Genomic DNA, 16,507 nt, shown 5'->3' with positions numbered 1-16,507 from the left:
CCTGTCTCTGAGACGGAGAAGAATCACCCCATTCGATGCGTTGATTTCAACCGAACAATCGTCGATTAAAAAAAATAATAATTATAAATGTCGGGCGGGACGACATCTTTTTTAAAACTGAAGCTAAACTGAAGGAAACGAATAAAACAGTCTCGTCTGGAGATTAGAAGCAAAGTTTCCAACTCATCACGATTACTGCAATGCGGATTCATCAATCCCGCAATGTATACGTTTCGTGAGAAGATTAGTTGACTGAAATATCGATGTATTATATCTCCGCAAGACAGCAACATTTCCCAATGACTCTTACTCGCGTAGTTTGAAACTAATTAGAAAACGTCCACAACATCCTTTTATCTGTCAGTATCTTTTTATATCAGTATTAACCGTTATCCTTTTCAATTTTCAAGTTTGCAGACTTTCATAAAAACAGGGAGTCCGAGAGAATAAAAAAGTTAATTACCTTCCGTAAACTTGTAATAAATATAAAAGATGTTTAAGAAATGAAATTATTTTATTAATGTGGAGCAAACATCGTGTACCCACGCTTTGAGAAGATTTATTTACGTTTTTTCCACAAACGCCACGTTACTCACTCTAAGTTTATTTATCATAACAAGTAGCAACACGAATTAATGTAATCCTCGTTAACGACCGCAGAAACGACGCCAGACATTAAACTCATTGCTCTTTAGGGGTCGCAGCTAATCCAGTATGGATTAGGTGCGAGAGGAAAAAAGAGCGGATAAGGAACACCGGACGCGCTTTTCTCAAGAGAGAAGAAAGCGTACACGGAAGAGAAAAAGTGTATGAAATTTAAAAGTCCACCGAGTCGCTCGTCATTAAGCAAGGGTTTAGCGATTCTTCCGAGAAGATAAGAAGTGCATGTAGATGCGACGGGTAAATGTGGACCCGGGCTATGCTTACCTCGCTCCGCGGAATCTATAGCTCCCCCGATAACGCGAGCATCGTTGCTCGTCTCGATGGAGACGATTCAGGTGAGGCTTCGCTCGGAATTATTCGGTTTGTACCAATTTCGAGCCCATCTCGTCTTCCCTCCGCCATTCTCCTTCGCCGACTACTACCACTTGTGCCGCTACCGCCTTCACTTCTATTCCAGTCACCATCCCTACCCTACCCGCAGTACCCGCCGCGTTCCTACGGCAGTTCCTACGTAACCGAACAATCGTACTCGTCTCCTCAGGAGGAACCGAAGGATTTGGGAAAACATGGTTATCGGATCGAACAGCGCCACTTTGCTACGGCAGAAAATCTCGCGGGAACCCCTAAAAGCTGATCGACGTTTACACCTCAAAGAGAAAACTAAGGGGATTCCTTCTCAGAGCGAAAAAATCCGATTTAAAATTTCGCTCCGCGTTAACCACGCTATATCCATTTAATTACAGATCGTTTACTGTCATAAATATATGTTGTATAGAAATTTTTACGTAGAGCATACATTGATGTTCACGTAATTACGATTATCATGTTATGTATTACATAGTCTTTTACTTTTATTTGTATGTATCTTTTTATTATTTACAACGTATTTAAAATTTCGTAAGCAACGCAGAAATAATAAAAAGATAAGTGAAGTAAAAAATATATAATACATAACATGATAGTGTTAACATCGATGTGTAACATACATAAAAATTATGTATAACATCGGAATATTGTATATACACTGAAAAAAAAATTTGCTTACTTTTAGTAAATATATTTACTAAAATTAGATTTACTTAATTTAAATAAATAATGTTAAAATATAAAACTTATTAATTTGACTATAGTAAACTAAAGCATTAAAATCAGAAAATGTTTTCTTCTTGAAACGTTTACTTGAATCAAATTCAGGTTTACTATATTACAGTGTAATAGTTATTGAAATATAGTAAATGAATTTTTAAAATACTAAATCCGAATCTTTTAATTTTAGATATGGCACTTTAATAAATATTTGCTTAATTTCACGTTTCCAAAGTTATAAAAATAATAAATAGAGTACTTATAAATAATAAATATTTTCTCTAGTGCAATTTATTACATTTAAGGAAACGTATACTGAAATAAAGTTAATATATTCGACAAAAAAAGGAAAAGAATATTTTATTTGTAAGCATTTTTAACTCGACGGAATCCTATAAGTTCGCAACGACGCGCGACGCTGCTAGGTGGCGTATGATGGGAAACGTTTCTCAAATTTAAAATATATCCAACCATAATATATAAGCAGACTCCCTGCGAGGCGAAAACCACAGAGTCCACTGTCGTAAGACTCATAAGTGGAAGAATCCCTTCTCTACAAGGATATCTCTTGGCGCTTGGACGCCAATTTATATGTTTTAGAAAAAATTTTTAAAGTTTTTACTTATAGGTAAAAATAATTTATAGAAAAATTATTTTTTTTAAATTAAATAAATATTATTAGAAAATCGTTAACTTATAAAACATAAGATTCATATCTCTATAAATATTGACTATATTGTACAAAATACTTCTTAAAGTTTATGAATTCTTTATTTAATGAAAAAATGCATTTTGTTGAAAGTAATAAATATAATTAGAAAATTACTAATTAGTAAAAAATAAAAATTATATTTCAATAATTATTAACTGCATTGTAGTAAATACTTGTTATAATTAATTAATTATTTCCTTTATAAAAGAATTATGTTGTTCAAATAAATACATACAGTTTCTTATTAAAAAAAAATATGTTCACAGTTGTATGCAAACTCGCCATTTACTAAAATTAAGGAAATTTTCTTTTTTTTAGTATTTTTTTTTTTCAGTGTAGAGAATTTCGTTTTATTTTATTAAACCGCTGAGGCGAGAGAATTTAGCGTTTTTGAAGACGTTGACATTTGTGAGGCCGGAGACCGGAGAAGTTGAAACTATCTCCACTGTCAAGTTAAGTACGCCACTTATCGCCACTCGTCGCGGCTCTTGGAAACTATGAAGTTTTCGAGAGCTTTCTGCTCGAAGAAGAATTTCGCATGCAACAGCATAGCCGATATCGAATGCGCCACTCTCGTAAAACTTGTTGGGCGTTTCGGATTTCGTTATTGTATAGAGAGACGAAAGAACGATGCCGTTGATATTAGAAATTTTCACAGAGTCAGACAAAATCCGTGGCGATCGAAAAATAACAAAATTATATAATGATGAAATGATATTATGATATAATGTAAGTAATTGTAATAAATATCCATTAATGTGATAATTTAACTAGCTTTTAAGTCAATAATTTAATTTAAATTTAGAAAGCAAATAAATTGTGATTTAATTCATTTAATTGGCAAGAATAGAGATTAATATTCTGATGAAGTGGAAAATCACACGCAGCGTCGCTGAATATAAAAGAAACATGTTTCTTTGGTGCGGACATTTACGTTGTTTCGCGATGCGTCATATTTTTATGCAATTTCTTCCATAAAATGGTTATTACCCTACAAAGTAACCATTCTATGTTTATCGTTTAATTGTAAGACATTTCTTTTCCTTTAAAATTGCTCTTTGCTGCAATTACGTACATCTTTTTCTCCTTAAAATGAAACTGCGTCTGAGTATATTTCAACCGAAAAAAGGGTTAATTATTTCATAATGCGAAGAGAGAGAATAATAATAAATTGTCGTATATATAAATGATATTAATTTTTAACTGAGGGAGAGAAAAAAATGGCATAAAAAATTTAATAAGAATTCAGTGAAATCTTCCATATTAAATTTCGAATTTGACGAAACCATATCAAAGAAATGCTACTCGCATTTTAGTATCAAATCGCTCAATTGCAGATATTATGTAAAGGGATTCCTACTGGAAGATATATACACCAACAAAACGACATTCGAAAGACTTTTGAGCACGTTAATGATCAACATTCATTTTATTCGGCCAAACACGTTGGATTTCCGCCAATCAACGTAGCAATTAGCAGGATTCACTGAACGTGCTTACTCCGTAATCGGGTGACACTAGCTGCCTAGTACTTCGGAATATCAACAAAATTATACAGCATACAGCAGAAAAGAATGTTTACACAAGCTAGTGATTTATTTATCGTTTTTAAGTTAATAGCTTTTAGAGATCGTTAGCATTTAAAATTAAATAAATATTTCCGTTTAATAAGAAACAAAAATAAGAGGTAAAAGAAACGCGATACATATACCTACCTACATTTAATCGATTAGTATCGGTCTGTCTCAAAGGATCTGTTTCATTTTTATTTGTAGATATTATTTGCATAAAAATACGAGCGAAGAATGAAACTTTACTCCGATATGTCCTAGTTCGAATCAAGGTTTCCCTTTAGCCGTGGGCTTTATTGTTATCTCACGGAACAGGAAAGTAGCCGTACAGAGACCTCTCTGTATTTTGCCTAGAGCGTCAAAATATCTGGGTTTAGCGGCCGTCCTTTGTGTGTACTCTGCACGCTACCGATATCTGCGCATTGTACGCTATAAAGCACTCGTGAATTCACGATATTTTAAATTGCTAGTTGTTCGATAACAACTACCTAAACGGCTTGAACGGCTTCAGACTAAAGCGTCAGATGGGAAATATTTCAATGTCTTCCGATGTTATTCAATATATCGTACCTATTGTTTGTGAGAACGGTAGCATTGCAATTATACTTAAATGACGCGAAAATGTTGTCATAAATCCGCTGTTAGAGATTAAAAATCTTATTTATACATTTTATAATAACCAGAATCAATAAGAATGTGCAAGTAAATATACAATATTCCAATCGTAGATCATTATTTTAGAAAATATTTAGAAATTATATTTTATAGAAAATGGAAATATGTATATGTATATAGAAACTTTAAAAAATAATATCACATATGTATATATGTATATATATAAATATAAATTTAAAAAATTATCAGCATTATAAAAAAGTGTTTTATTCAAGCATTCTGCTATCACTCTTTTTTGTCATTCGGTTATTATTATTTAAAGAAAACATACGTGCTCTTCTGAAAGTTGTAAGTTTTAGGAATAAACCCGAAAAATATATCGTACAAGTAGGCTAATATGACACCATATTCGTGAAATAAGCGTGCTTTCGTAATGAGAAATGCCGCTGTTGGAAAGACAATGAAGATGATAACTCGTGAAGCCTGACATTCGGACATCTCCATCTCCAAGCCTCGCAGCGCGACAATAGGGCGCATTTGCCGCAGTAGCCTGTCCTTCTGTAAATAGCACAATCCGAGGACACCTCGTTTTGCTATTTAAACGGTGTCCGCCCGTCTATAGCCTCCATACGAGCACGCACACTTTGATTGAGGTATTCATGGCAGCCCATGAAAAGCGACCCCGGGACATTTGCACGTGGATTTTCCTCGCCACGCCGCTCTCTCTCTCGAGGAAAATGGCAACGCGCGGAACAATAAACGCCCGACCAGGTGGAGGAAATATTTTAACACGGCATTCTGCCAACAAAGTGAGCAATTATCCTCTCTTTAGAAACGGCGCCAGCGTGATTTTACGCTTGAATTGCGCTCCCGCCTGGATATTTTTTAATCGATGTATTATTGACAATTAGTTGGCGAATATTGAGTAAACTGTGATATAACGGGAAACGCATGAAAAATGTTTGTGTATAGATGCAGATTGTTATATTTTTCAAGAAAAATATTTTTCTCCAGAATAAAAACTGTTATTACAAAAAACGAGAAATTTATCTCTATCGATTAGATCGCGAAAGCCAGTATTTATCGAAGTAATAACGATATGATATTTCCGTATTGTTTAGAAAGCGACGAGTAGCGTAACGGTAGTAAAATATTGTTTCAATAATAAATAATTGCTAACAACAACTGTGGGCACGGTGCGGCTCGTCATCGTGGCAGAGTGCACCGTTGCGATAACATTAGAGTGCTATTACGGAAAATCGAATGTTAAGCTCGGTTTGACGTTATTTGTTTCGGTCTGATCCAGGAATTACCATGTAACGGCGATCAATAAAGCCGCGGGGTCCTCGAAGGTCCGCAAGAGGAGCGTATTCATCGCTGAGGGAAATGCAAGATACAGCGCAGCGCCTCATGGAAGTCAAGGAAGCGTAAGGAGCTAACTTAGAGAATGGAAGGCTCTTCAAGGAGTAGACCACGGGTAGTAGAAGGAGATTGTCGGGAACGGGGTCTCGGAATAATCTCTTTAAGAGCTCCAGGTATTGAAGCGCAGTTCGAACGGAAGTCTCTCTCTTCTACTCGACCGCAACCCCTCTCGATGGTTGTCCCGCGTTCACAAGCGTGAACACGGTCCTAAGTTGGCCCTAGTTTATATGCGATCGTTGATACGATACCGTCGTGAAATAATTTCTCTCTTAACCATTAACAAGCTATATTTTGTGCGGGCGCGCGCGATCCGATCAGCATATATCTCACAGTGATTATCTACTTTGTTATTTTAATGACGTAAATATCGTGTTACCCAACGACAGCGCGCCCAGCGCACCAAGCTGAGAATTAATTATGATGGATTATATCTAATTAATTACAAGGAGAAAAATGCTTTATTAATCGCCCCTTTTTAAAAACGACGCCGTACACGCGGATTCTTATCGGCGGGCGACCTCATTCCGGGTTAATTGCGTGAAAAGTACACCCGGTACATTGTGCGCAGGGGCGAACTTGGGAAAGCGGCAACCATCCGGCGTAATTTGGTGGATGATGGGCCTATTAAGAGCCCCGCTGAAATGTTGCGCCATTCTGGACAATGTATAGCCGCTTCCGTTTTACCTTGTCATCGCTATATTTCGTACGCTCGGTGACGTATCTTACATCGCGGCTCATTAATGCCGCGGGCATGAAAAATGCGCCCGGTGAAACTTAACGAGGGAAATGCGTTAATAATGTTTTAGCGTATTAAAAAAAAAAAAGGTTGACGTTGGCTCGTGTCGGGAAACGTCCGATTCCGTGACTACGCGTTTTCTTGCGCGCGCGCGCGAATGCCGCGAGAACGGAAGGACCGTGTTTATGCCTTAATCGTAACGTTTCTTGGAATACGTTGCAATTCTATTATGTGCTTGCGAGCAGTGAAAATGGCGCTTTATGACGACAGTCTGGAAACTTCGGTAACGTCCGCGAAGCGACACAACTCACCCTATAAAGTCGACTTTATGGGAAAACTAGCGTCCTTTCCTGCCGGGGTGCACTTCTTCTCCCGCGAGGAAGTTCCGCGGCAGTGGCTACAGCTTGTAAAAAAATAGCTTTGTTTATCGCAGTCAGTAAACAGATCGCTCTCGAAAACAGGCTACGGTCGATTAATAGAGGTTTACAAGACTTGTGTAACGTTTTACGTCGTGTTATGCCGATAGTGATCGCACGTACTCGGTCGTAATCTCGTTTTTCTGCGTTTTATCAGCACGAAAAGCGGTGGGATCGTACTTAAATTTATTTCGAAAGCAACGCGAGGCACTTCGTAGCGTGATGACCTCAATCTGTGGGAGTTATCAACACCGGATCTCCACCGCGGAGAATTGATTTCGGTTGTGAAGGACGAACGCCTACCATTACTAAAACTTTAGCATTGTGGACGCGGTTGGAAAATCTCGGACGGGCTTCGAGAAATTAACGCGTGCGATAGCGAAAACGCAAATTAAAATTTGATTCTCAGATAACAGGGAGCTTCGCGCCGCCCGGATATCCTTCTTCCTCTCTTTTTCTCTTCATTTTACTCTCGCGCTTGTTTCTCAGTCTTCCGTCTCGAATGGATCGTGACCGGTTACCAACGTTCAATTTGACTCCGGAACTTTCCGCGTTCCTTTTATTCGGAGAAACTCGCGAAACTTGAGCGTCGTAGGGTAGAGAGAAAACGGCTTGCGGTTGGAACGGGCTCTAGGCTGGGAGGCGCGGAAGATGAATAGCGCGCGAGAAGGAACGACAAATAATATGAGAGACGAGCGGATAGCGTAAGAAAGACCGAGGGACAGCGTGGATAGGAACAACCTCGCAAGGATGGCTAAACGACACTTCATACATGAGAGATTATCGCGTCTGGCGGGCGCTGATACCAGGGATGTTTCATCCCTCGCGTCCTCCGCTATCCCGCCTTAGCTCTCCTTAGGGCGCCGCCACGACCGTGTCCTGTCTCATCTTCAGCCCCATCATGCCCGGGTTCATTACTCACATGCAAATAACGGATGTCCTCGGCTAGGAATTTCCTATTTATACGCATCACCGCGGCGTCTTTTAAAACTATATCTCCCTTTTTGAACTGCCCTCTCTCTCTCTCTCTCTCTCGCTGTGCCCGGCTTTCTTTCTCCTCGCCGCGACCCTCGCGCGACCTTCTCGTTTCATTCTTGTCGAGGAAAAAAACCGAGACTCTTATAACAAGGAAAGGGGAATGAGCGTTATTAGATTTCCAATATTTATGAAGCGCGCGCTACGCCATGCAGTACCTCCGAGGGAAATACAATAATCGTTTCCGGAACGACGAAGTTCGTGGGTTTGTAAAATCTAGTTACGCGGTCCCGAGCGTAAGTTAGATTAAATTAAATAAGGACCGGCAAGAGCGGTGCCACGAATCAACCGCGAGCGCGCTTCCTTGCGCGTCGCGCACGCCGGAAGAACTTCCATTCCGTAGAGATCGAGAGTTACGCGGCGGAGTCGGAAAGCCCGTCGGGACATTCTTTGTGCCGTGATTCAAGGTATATCATATAAGCGTCGGCATTACGGAGCCGATTCTCTTTCCGCGCCCCGACTTTTCCTCGAGTCGCCTCGACGGCCACGAAGAAAGTATGGTTTTGACGGCGCGCGGCGGAGAGAGTCCATAAGGGGAAATTCAGCCATGCCAATCTTACGGCGATCGCATTAACCGGTCGGGAACGGGAATGTGAGTCACGTAAGAACGGGAGCGAAATTCGTCGTTTAGCTTTCGTCGACGCAGCCCTGTCACCTCGTACGTATAAGGGCGGAGAGGAGTGGAGTGTAGAGAAAAAAAAATATATATAAGGAGAGAACGAGAAAGAGAGAGAGAGAGAGAGAGAGAGAGAGGGGACGGTAGCGTGGCGGAAAAATAAAAAGAGCAGACCTAGCGAGAGGTAAGAGAGGGTACCGTGAAAGAGGGATGCGGGAGAGACGGCGCTGGCGGGGGAGAGGGTTTAGGCGAGACGTCGTGCACGGTACTGGTCTGGGAAGGCGAGATCTCTGTATTCTCGGCAGGAACCCGAACACTCGATAGTGTGCTTTAGAAAAATTCGTGACAGAACTGCTAAAGCGAACGGCGCACAATTTACGTTATTAAATCGGCGGAACGGCTCGAAGCACCGGACGAGTGCTGCCTATTCGACGTTATTCCACGTTTAAGTTCCTTTCGACTCCGCATTTGCCCTCCCCCGTTTGCGCGCGTCCCCGTGGCCACCACCGACCGCTTATACTTCAACCCCTTCGTCGCCCCACTAAGGTGGTGCTCCGATCTGGCGCCCGTACGTACCGACGACGACGACGACGACGACGTTCCGCCTCCCTTGCTTTTCACGTACCTCGATAAGATTCTGCGGGGTTCCGGTGCGGGGCCATAAGGCGACCTGGATTTCCGCCGAAATTCAGGACTATACGTCCGTTCGGTGGTCACGTCCGCGCAACGGGACGAATTCGGAACTATTTCTTCGAAGCTACCCAATGAGACGGTTTTGCGCCATCCGACTAGTGCATTCTGACGGTTATCGACGCGTTCAAGCGAGTGCTGATTTACCATTCGATACCTTTACTATTAAAATATCGTTATACGAAATGATGCTAATTTCTGTGACAGGTTCCTACAATTACTTGAAATGAAAGCAACACGTTTTCTTTTTTATCAGCTATACCATTATTTTCGTTAATTTTTCTGCGAATAAATCTGTAAATATGCGAAGAATAGCTGCAGGGAAGATGCATATACAAAATATATACACGAGTGAACATGTGAATAGGTAGCTTATTCTAAAGCATTCTGAAAAATGTCGATTTATCTTATCTTCTTTTTTTATGCTAAACTCATAGAAGTTATTATTTCACCAAATTTTTTTGTTATGAAGTTACTACGTTAACAATCATCCGCGAAAAATATATAATTAAATCACTAAAATTTCTATGCAAATTGCCCAGATCTGTGTATATATAATAATGTCGATTCATGATATTTAATTTACGTAAAATAAAACGATATTATATTAAATTGTGATATCGAAATATTCTCATTTCTCGTTTGTAAACTTAATATCCTGCACAAGTCAATCGTGCAAGGAAATACATTGCTATTACACTGATTGAAATTAGTATTTTTGAAAGAAATTTTTTCCATCATTCTGTGTGAGTAGACTTAAAATAAAACTTAAACAATTAAATAAACATAAAGAAATATTCGATACGCCGCCATTGCACCGTCCATCGCTTTGCCACCCCGAAGTACCCTCTCGGCGATATATTTCCGGCGAGCAGAAAAATCCCTATTTGAGTTTCCAACAAAACTATTTGCCACCGTTCCATTGTACCGCGAGTATACACAGATATATTTCAGCGGTAAACAGTTCGTCGCGACGGTGATAGAAACAAAAACAAACGCTAGCAAGGATGGATCGTCCCCATAAAATATGATAACGCTCAGAAACCTTATAGTTTCCAGTGGATGTGCCGTTGCAAAAACATCATAAATATGCAGTACGGCGATCCGATGCGACAGGTTCGTTCTCAGGAGGTACCGGTCTCGGTTTACTTTGCATAAACCAGTGTATAAGAATTGCTGCTCGACGTACCGCGCGTTACGGTGTTTAGAGTTTTTACCGGCACTCGCGGACACTACCGTCAAATTTAGTTGTCAAGTATAAGAGCATTGAAAACATCGTTGTACATGAGTACACCCAACTCTCTTTTGATGTGGTAGATACGTTCCGCGTAAGAAGAAATCGCGTTATTTGGAAAAGTTTGCTAGTCACAAGTCACTGTATATATAGTGAGCAACTAACAAGGAAAGGGTCCTAAGTGTCCCCCTCCGATTTTGATGAGCTTTTAATATGCTGTTTTCTAGACGAAAATAAAGGACACATATTATTTTATACGTGCCCAATCGCATGTTTAGGAAGTGAAACATCCTTTGAAAAAAATCGGATTTTCTCTTTCGGGGCAAGTATCTCCGAAACTATAAGAGATAGAAAAAATTTTTTAAACAAAACAGTTTTTAAACAAAAGTTGAATGGTTTGAAGAGTACTTTTAAAACAATGACAAAAATGTTTAGTGGTGGGGATATTTTCAAAAATAAAAAAAATTTTGTCATTGTTTTAAAGTACTTTTTAAACCATTTAACTTTTGTTTAAGAAACTTTTTTCTATGTTTTATAGTTTCGGGGAGTTTATCTATCTATCTATCTACAGTTTCGGGGATATTCGCCCCGAGAGAGAAAATCCGAGTTTTTTCAAAGGTGTGTTTCCTCTAAATATATGATTGGGTATGTATAAAAAAAATACCTATCCCTTATTTTTGTCCTGAAAACAACATATAAAAAGCCCATCAAAATCAGAGAAGACTCTTTCCTTGTAAGAAGACTAAACTGAAACAATTGCGCAAACTTTAAGCTTTTATAGTTTAATTACGCGCACTCTCTTCGGTTGAAGGTGCATGTGTCATGTACATGATTTCTAATCTTATAAAAAGGAGAAAATATGCGCCCACTGTTTTGTATTGAAAACTGTTTATTTACGACTTACATTTTCTTCTTCATCTGACTATTACAAGTATTTGTTACGTGTTTGTTAGGACAAATACTTGCATATTAAGATCTGTGCTTTTGAAATTGTATACTAATTTTGATTCAGTAATTTGATACGCAATATTGAGATAGGAGTGAATAAATAACCATTAATTCAATTTGGCTTGACGCAATTCAAATAAATTTAATTGCGACAATAATTTCTGAAATTGCGATCGTAATCAAGTAGACCGTAACTTAACGCATCCAATTATATCACCAAGAAATATGTTTTGTGCGCATTATTATGATACCTATTTTGCCTGCACGATATTGCAGAGTACATACGTATAGCGCGTTTACAATTTCCGCAAATAGTTAAACCGTTCAATAGTATTAAATGTGTTGCGTGTACATAGCTGTATTATATGGACCCTCATACATGTGCAAACATTTGGCAAAATCTATTTCATCGCAGTTCACCGTATTAACCGCAAGCAGGCCGTGGAACGGCTATGGACACGACACGTAAAGCTCAATTTATTATAGTATAGTATAGTATTATAATTTCGCGTTCAAAAACCGACGTTGAAATCGATTGGACGCCAAGATCAATATAATGTACATACGTGCAAAATGTAGAGGTCAAAACACGTAGAGAGACACGCCAGGCTCACGCCAGGCTTCCTCTACCCTCCGTTTCTTATTGTCAGGGCAAAAGGCGATTTCTCTCCGAAACGACGTTACTCCGCATTCGGAGAATTTAAAACGAAGTCACGATTTCCCATATAGAATGCCGGGTATCTACTCGCGCGAAATACTTCGGGATAAAAGCGCGTAGAGGAAAGCTCCGTGCCGATATATAGAATCTGCCGATATCTCTACCTTCTATGAAACATTTCTACCAAAAGCAAAAATAATATGCGCTCTTTACTGAAGTTATATGTGATATTGTGCGAGTCAGCGTTATTTCGTGCGAATTTGTGAAAAAAATATCGTATCTAAAATTTGCAGATTTAAAATTTATGAAGTAACAAAATAAAGATATAATAAATGTATGAATAATGCTCGTTTTCGGAAGCACGTTAAACAATCATCACATTATCAAATGTATAAAAAATATTGTTGTTACATATTATGTTTTCCCATGATAAATGGTTGCAGCAGAGTGAAAGAAAAAATATATGTTATTAAAAAAAAAAAGATTAATAAATAAATCCATATATATATATTTTTTTCTTTATATACATATATACTGTAGACAAATGTTTCATTTTCTTGAAACTTTCAAGGAAGATTGATATATTTCATACAGCTCGTAATTTGGCGGCCTTGCTTTTTGAAAGATGGTTATAAGCTCAAAGCGCGTAATAACAATAGCCCCATTTAATTTTCATGCGATTCAAAGCGGATGAAACGTAACTAAAAGAAAGTAAAGGGTATACAAATTGCGAATTTCGTTGCTTGCCCGCTTTCGACAATTTCGTGGCGCTGAAGACCAAAAGCTCGCCAAATCCTTTGACGCGAAACAATTCGGCGTTACACAGAAGAGTAATGGTTTAATGCGTAGAACTTACTCGTCACGTACCAGCCAAATGATCATTGCGGGATTATCATTGCTTGTGTATTAGTTCTGAATCTATTTGTTGATTGCTCTTGCGTACATCATACCACAAAACATCATAGGCCAATAAAAAATTTATTAAGTATATAATTTGTAATTTATAAAAATATATTTTCTAATTTATAAAAACTTGAAAAAAAAACATATTAAGCATAATGACATGATTATTTTAATAACCGCATTATCGTTTCCCTATCATATGGAAGAGAATGCTAAATTTTGGCTAATCAAATACCAAATTAAATTTATTTATTAAATTAAATCTATTTTTGCAACAAGTGTGAAAATTTAGCCCAATATTAATAAACACAAAATTGCTGCAGTAATTTTCGTCATTTAATAAAATTGCAAATATTTTAATATACACGTTTTTTATGACAAATTTGTAGACGCGCTTAAACATTTCTATAACAATATTGAAATTTGTGATAAGGCGATTATGATTTGAATTTATTTTCAGATGCTATATTACGGCATGCACCTATAAGTTAAAAAGTAGCTATTATCTTACTAACGATAACCAAATGCCGATATTTTTCTCTCATAATCTCCATTTTCCGGTGGCTATAAACGACGATGCGACTGATTGGATTTTATCTTGAATATCGAAGTTTCTGATATAAAGTCTATGTAAATGTTCTTACCACGCTTATTTTTACCTATTGTATTCTAAGTGTTTAACATTTTCAAATAGAGGAAATTCAAACGAAGATTTAATTTAACACGTGCAATATCTTAAAATAAAATCTGCTTTACGATTTTAATTTCTGGATCTACATATAAAATCTAATATGTGGGTAATCAACTTGGAGATACATATTAAACTGAGTAAACGAATATATAATTATCTTTATAAAAAACTATTATATTTATTCTCATATAAGCGCACGGGTCAATTATAAAATAAAACGGTTCCGTGTATAGCGAACTTATGATTATTCAATAAGTTTTTTAGCAATTTCGTTTATAAAAAATAGCCGGGTACATAAATCTCATCAAAGAGAATAAATCAATGCCTGCAACTCGAGAATGGATACATTCACATATTGCCTGACAAAATGAAAGGTTAAGAGATTGCTTGCCGGATGAGTGAGAATGAACGAGACTCTCCTACTGTCCGAGAAAAACGACTCAGGAATCCAATTATCTCGCTCTCTCTCTTTTTAACTATTCTAATTAAACGCTCAATTCCATCTCGGATGCGTTGAGCATTTCAGAGTCCGCGCGATTTAAGTTCGATTTTTATATCACTACCTAATTTACATATCAATAATGTAAATTGTAAAATATAAATGGACTAAAAGTTCATATAATTAATTGACTAAATAATGTCTATAATTATTGTAATGGCTAATTTCATATGTGCAAAATTTGTAAGAAATGTGTTGAAATGAGGAGTACTGTAGTCAAATTTTGTAGTATAGAACAGAATGAAATTAGATCGTAGAATAAAGTAATAAAATAAGATGATTCAGGTATTTTAGGCATGTAGCGCAATATGATCGTGTTGATTTATCGCGGAAAATAAGTGCTCTAACAACTATTCATTTTCACAAAATATTTAATAATAAAGCTTGTATCCAAATAGAAACGTTTTATAATTTTCTGCCCACTACTTTTGTAACGCATGCGAATAATAGGATCGATCGTGAATAGGTACAATTAAAGTTAAAAGGTTAAATCATTAATAATATAAATGAATAATACAAGACTTATTTTTTATAGAAAGTCTTAAAAGCGAATTCGCTTCTAAATGAGACATTTTGCTCGGATTTTTTCTGGTGATACCCCTATGATTAATGTATTAATTATTTAGTCAATAAAAGAGAGAGGGAGGGACCGTTGGCACGGTGACGAGACGCGTAATTTCAAAACCGCTACCAGAGGCTGCGAGTTTAAAACGAATACGGAAATTCTCCGCGGACGCGGCGCACGGCGTAACAACATCAAGCACGGAATCAAGCACAGTGTGTGCAGCCAGAATTTGAGCGTTCCTTTGGGATTTTCGCGCTGCATCGAACCACAACACGTAGGTACCGTAATAACGCTCGAATTTTTGAAGCGTATACATAGAACCGTGATGGTACAATATTGATCGCGCGCGCGATTTGTTCGTATTGTTTATTCCACTGCATTTTTTAAGCACGAGAAATATTTCGTTGCTCATGTATGATTTGCTGCCATTTGCCATTCTAATTTTCCGTTCTCTTTCCATGTCATATATCTTTTTTTAATTCTAAAGATTCTACGAGATATTATTGGAATGTATGCTCGGAAAAACACGCGTTAGAACCATTCAATTGAACTTAAATTAAAAATGCAGTCGCTTCCGCGTTCACAACCTCGTCCGACATTACAGTCCGACAAAGATTCATGAACTTTCGCATCACAACTGGCTTCTATTTTTTGTTTATGACCAATCGGACATTTGCAGTTCGCTACTGGTCCTTTTGCGCATTGCGACCTGTCCTATTTTTCCTTCTTTTTTTTCGTTCTGCCATTCGATGTATTTCGCAATTTACAATTGCATTCTCTCACGTTACCCCATTTTTTTTCTGTACAGATTTGCATGACGCAAAATGCGCGCGCTTTGAGTTCACAAAACCGTAACCTATGTGTATCTTTTTGTTAATAAAATATAATTTACACTTCTCTTCGCTCTTTTAAATTTAGTACTTTTACTGCAGCAATGTATGTATCTTGCCGATTATTATATAGATACTAATGACATCAGATAATCCCCATAAAGAAATTACATAATGACGATACATAATCAGGCAATACATATCGAATTGTGATACTATAGCATAAGGATATTAAATAAAAATATCAAACTGCTATAAAATAATTTATTAAAATTAATTAGAATTAAAGGCAATCAGTCAAAACATAGAATTGTGATACTAAAGCATAAAGATTAAATAAAAATATTAAGCTATTATATTGTAAAATAATTCATTAGAATTTAAAGAGATTTAACTTAATATGAGCAAAACAATTAAAATTAATTAACCAAATAATAATAGTTATTACATAACTTCGTTATTATATATATTTGGATAATAAAAATAATTAATTATGAATAATTTATAAATTCACTTTTTTCTCTCGTCATTTTTGATTTTTATATTTTTCTCGTGTGTATAACGCACAAAATGAAAGAGAGGAAGAAGGAGGGAAGGGGGAGGAGAGAGAAAGAGAG

At 37.3% G+C, this 16,507-nt stretch overlaps 1 protein-coding gene across 1 annotated transcript in view; it reads right to left on the bottom strand.

The window, feature by feature from the left end:
• The window catches only part of Ddr (discoidin domain-containing receptor 2), a 182,987-nt gene that overhangs the window by 85,664 nt on the left and 80,816 nt on the right, over window positions 1-16,507 (bottom strand). The window lies entirely within an intron of this gene.

This window comes from Temnothorax nylanderi, unplaced genomic scaffold (genome assembly GCF_030848795.1).
Source record: "Temnothorax nylanderi isolate EJ_2023f unplaced genomic scaffold, tnyl_v1.0 TNYL_tig0068_pilon, whole genome shotgun sequence".
NCBI classification, from domain to species: Eukaryota; Metazoa; Arthropoda; class Insecta; order Hymenoptera; family Formicidae; genus Temnothorax; species Temnothorax nylanderi.
The sequence above is the reverse complement of the archived record's forward strand: the minus strand, read 5'-3'. Positions and strand labels throughout refer to the sequence as shown.